Raw genomic sequence first — 5,369 nt, 5'->3', positions numbered from 1 at the left:
AAAACAAAAGAGAGAGAGAGAGAGAAAGAAAGAAAAAAAGAGGAAGGAAGGAAGGAAGGAAGGAAGGAAGGAAGGAAGGAAGGAAGGAAGAAGGGAGAGAAAAGAGAAAGAGAGAAAGAAAGAAAAGAGAAAAAAGTTAAGTTACTTGCCCAATCATTAGGCTTGAGACCAGCAGAGCTGAGATTTGAACCCGGGTCTATGTAGTCTCTCTTCCCACCGTTCCTCACTTTTTTGCCTGCAACAGCACATCTGCTCCAAATGCCTGTGGACTAAATAAACAGGAGTGATCATGCAAGTTAGCACTGAGAGGTAGCACTCTCACAAGGCAACAGCATGGAGTCAGGAGGCCTGGACTTGGATTGTGACTCTCTACGTAGCTGTTCCCACTGGACCCCCGTATCCTCATAGGCTAAACGGGGGATTTGGATAGATATTTGGAAAATAACACAAACCATAATCCCTTGGACCTTAATTTTAGTTAGTAATTTTACAGTTAGTACTTGAGTCTTCAAATTGTACTAAAAATATTCCAACGGTACAGATATTATTCAAAGTAGCATTTGAACTTAAAGTCCCAAGATTTCACTTCAAAGACTGGTTCTACTTTTCAGTGACTTTGGGCCAGTATTTTTAGCTCTCTGACTCTCAGTTTCAGACAGTAGCAATCCTAACCTCTCTCACTGATCATGTAGATCCAGTGAGATAACCCACGTGAAGGAGCTGAGCACCGAATAAATACCTATGTCTTAAATAAAAGCCATTATAATGAATCATCCCTGTAAAATTATCCAACATACAATTAGCATAAATCTGTTTTTGTGTTTTCTAATCACTTAGCAATTCTTTGATAGGTAGTATATATATATATATATATATGTAGTTAGATAAGTAGTTTTTTTAAATATAAGTTTCCACAAGGAAAGGAAATGAACTTTTGTTCTCACTTTGTAAGATCCTTGAGACAGGGACAATGTCTGTCGGGTTTATAGCCATCCTCCCCAGGCCAGCACAGCATCTGGTCCATGTTAGGTGCTCACTGAGTATGTGATGAATGAATGACAACATGTCCGTACCTCTGTGATGCCACAGTTCAGAGCCAGGGTGGACGTTCCCATGAACATTCCTCACACCCTACCACCTGCCAGCACCATTGACTAGGTAGAGTACTCTTCCTCATTTTTTCCCTGCACCCCGGGCTTACCTCTATAAATATACTAACACCTTTAATGTTTCTCTTTTAAGTATGTTTCCCCCCATGAGACTCTAAACAAATCAAGATCAAGGATGGATCTTAATCGTCTTGAGCTCATCAGACCTCATAGTAAATGACATAGAGTAAGTCATCTGTAAATATTTGTTAAACTGAATTGAATCAATAGACAGAGTTTGGAGATTTCTAACAGCAGAAAGTATGCCCTTGAAGTTACACCTGTTTTATAGGAATAGCAAATAAGCACATGGAAAAATGCTCTATATCATTAGTCGTTGAGGGAATATATGAGAAAATCACAATATGAAAGCACTACACATTCCCTATGGTGACTAAAATGTTAAAACTGACAATATCAAGTGTTTGCGACGTTGTAGAACAACTGGAACTCTCATACCATATTGCCAGGAATGCAAACTGGTATAACCACTTTGGAAAATAGTTGGGCAGTTTTTTCCTAATAAAATTAAACATATATCTTCTGTATTACCCAGAAATCCCATCCTAGGTATTTATATAAGATAAATGAAAAAAATATGTCCACTCAAGGATGTATGTGTGAATTTTCACAGTAGCTCAGTTAACAATAGCCAAAACTGGAAACCACACAAATGTCCTTCAACTGGTGAATGAATAAGCAAATTGTGATATGTCCATTTATTGGAATACTACTCAGCAATAAAAAGGAACGAACTACTGACACAACAGCATAGATGAATCTCAAATACATTATACTAAGTAAACTATTCCCAATTCAAGACCACATAGTACATGATTCCATTCAAATGAAGTTTTAGAAAACGCAAAATTACAAGGACAGAAAGTAGAGACCAGGAGTGGGGAGAAGAGACAAACTGCAAGGGAATACAAACAAACTTTGTGGCACAATGGAAATGTTAGACAGGGTCTTGCTCTGTTGCCCAGGCTGGAGTGCAGTGACACAATCATAGCTCACTGCAGCCTCTGACTCCTGGGTCCAAGCAGTCCTCAGCCTCCTGAGTAGCTGAGATTACAGGTGCAAACTATCATGCTCAGCTCTATGATGGAAATATGCTAAAATGGCATAGTGGTGGTAGTTACAGGACTGTATATGTTTGTCAAACTCATTGAACTTTATCGTTAAATGAGTGTATGTAAGTTACACTTCAATAAAGCTGATTTTAAAAATATATGTTTACTCTTTTGTTTAAATGACTTTTTGAGGTAGTGAATATTCTGTCCCTGGAGAACTCCGAAGACAAGCTGAACGGGTTTCTGTCAAGCATGTTGTAGAGGGCATTCCTGAGTTGGGCGCAAGCCCAGAATAGATGGCCTTTAGAGGTTATGGAATTTAGAGTTTTGGAATTTAGGCTTAAAATCAGTATTATGCACAGTAGAAAGAACAATGGTCCAGGAGTCAAGAGTCATTCATTCATTTACTTGTTCATTGTTTAGTAAACACCTACCATGTGCCTGACACAGCTCAATGATGTTGAGTTAAGTTGGTTTGAGATGAGTTTCTTTTTTCTTTTCTTTTTTTTTTTTTTGAGATGGAGTCTTGCTCTGTCGCCCAGGCTGGAGTGCAGTGGCGATCTCGGCTAACTGCAAGCTCCGCCTCCCGGGTTTACGCCATTCTCCTGCCTCAGCCTCCTGAGTATCTGGGACTACAGGCGCCTGCCACCTCGCCTGGCTAGTTTTTTTTTTTTTTTGTATTTTTTGGTAGAGACGGGGTTTCACTGTGTTAGCCAGGATGGTCTTGATCTCCTGACCTCGTGATCCGCCCATCTTAGCCTCCCAAAGAGCTGGGATTACAGGCTTAAGCCACCACGCCCGGCCAAGATGGGTTTCTATGCAATCACATCTAAAAAATCCTAACCAATATAAGCCCAGAACTAGGTATTAAATTGCGGGATACTGAGTATAAGCACCAAAAGAGGAGGTCAATGAGAGGCTTGAGGAGTCAGGGAGACTACCCACTTACCTCCACTGCCACAGTCTTGGTCCAGGCTGTAGCCTCCTCTCACCTGGACAGTTACAGCAGCCTTCTCACTGCTCTCCCTGAGTCTACTTAACTGTCTTGGGTGCATTCTGTACACAGAAACCAGAGGATTTCAGTGGCCACCTGAAATCCAGATATGACCCCATTGCCTTCCTGCCTAAAAATTCTTCCATGGTGTCTCACTGCTCAAGATTTAAGTCCAGATTCCTCAACATAGGTGAAAGAACCTTTAGTGATATAGCTCTGGATTGAAAGGAGATCAGCTAGGGAAGTGCTGTGGCATCCCTGCAGGCCAGAGTCGGGAGAACGAGTGGGAAAGGATGAAATGGAGAGATGTTTAGGAAGTAAAACCATCTCATTCTGGCCCTGGCTGTACAACCCAAGCCTGTTTCCCAGATCATCCAGTCACGAGTTAGGTGATGTCAAAGGTCTCTTTCAGTTCCACGTTATACATTTATGCTTTTGGTATGTTACCTGGGCTGCCCCTCTGTCTCTTGTCTCTCTGTGTGTTCCCATCACTCAACAAACACCTTTAAGAAAATTACTATCTGCAGATATGAGTCACAGATTATAACTGGCTTAATTTGCAGGAGGCTTCACAGCCCATCCTGCTAACATGATCCTCTGCCCAGAGGATCCCAAGGGTCATGCTACTGACCTGACATACAAAAGAAAACCTAGTGAGTGTCCTTTGAAATGGAGAAGAGGGAATATACTTATAACCATTGATAGTCTCCTGGACAAAGATCGTCCTCTGGAATCTAGCAAAATGGAGGCAGCGGAAGAAGGAATGGCTCAGTCTTTCAGATCTTTCAGATGCTGGGGGTCCAAGGCACTGAAAACACTACTTGTTTCCTTCTAATCAAGTAGAAAGGTCACTGAACTGGCCATACATTGATGGGCCACTCAGTCTTGGCTTGACCTTGACAATGCCACTTGACCTCTAGCTCAATTTATTTACCAATCAGTCAAATGCAGTAAGGACAGCTCAAGCTCATTCAACAGTTCACATTATTTTCAAGTTCACAAGTGGTACATATTGATTAAAGAAAAGTATAAAGCGTGAATACACAAAAAGGAAAATTTCTTCATCTCACCATCCAGACATGAGCAGATGTTTTTCTATTTTAACCAAAATGGGATGCAATTACACATTCCCTTCTGTACCCAATTATTTTCTTTAACAATGTATTGTGAGCATCTTTCCACGTCATTAAACTTTCTTCTACACTATCATACTCAGATGTGACTGGATGCCCATGGTATTCTCCAATTGAGGCCAGTCTTCTGTATTTCATTTCACCCCCTAAAACACACATGCAATTCCAAAAACACTGCCAGACACTGTATATTTTACTGAAGACTTTGTGGGCCATGGAGGAGAGAGTCATATGGCCCAGCATCCAACAAACACCCTCAAACGTCCTACTTGACAGCTCTTGATAGTTTAACTTTCTTGCTCTCTCGTTAGTCTCTCAACCCTAGCTCTTCTAGTCTGCTTTTCTACCCCATGCACCAAAACAACAGCCAGGTGGATGCCTCTTGGTGGTTGATTTTTCTTTGCTCATTCATTTGTTTCTTTGATAAATACTGAGCACCTACCATATGATGAGCATTGTTTTGGGCACTGAGGGGTTCATCATTCAACAAAAGGAGAAAACCTTGGCTTTCATGGACCTAATTCTTCACTGCTTGTGATTCCATTGAAGGAAGTTTCATAATTTATTTAATAGTCTCCTATTTTGGGATGTCTATCTATACTTTTTCCATTTCCCTACATCTCCATGTTAAACAATACTGAGGTGAACATCTTTGTGGCTTAGGCTTGCAAGTCACAATTTTCAAATATATTTTCCCTTGACAGATCTTGCTTTTTATTGTTTTTGAGACTGAGTCTCACTCTGTTGCCCAGGCTGGAGTACAGTGGTGCAATCTCGACTCACTGTAACCTCTGCCTCCTGGGTTCAAGCAATCCTCGTGTCTCAGACTCCCAAGTAACTGGGACTACAGGTGTGGGACATCACGCCCAGTTAATTTTTGTATTTTTAGTAGAGATGCGGTTTCACCATGTTGGCCAGGCTGGTCTAGACCTCCTGACCTCAGGTGATCCACCTGCCTTGGCCTCCCAAAGTGCTGGGATTACAGGCATGAGCCACCGTGCCCAGCCAGAGCTTGCTTTTC

Source organism: Colobus angolensis, unplaced genomic scaffold, assembly GCF_000951035.1.
Source record: "Colobus angolensis palliatus isolate OR3802 unplaced genomic scaffold, Cang.pa_1.0 Scaffold90, whole genome shotgun sequence".
Taxonomy (NCBI): domain Eukaryota; kingdom Metazoa; phylum Chordata; class Mammalia; order Primates; family Cercopithecidae; genus Colobus; species Colobus angolensis.
The sequence above is the reverse complement of the archived record's forward strand: the minus strand, read 5'-3'. Positions refer to the sequence as shown.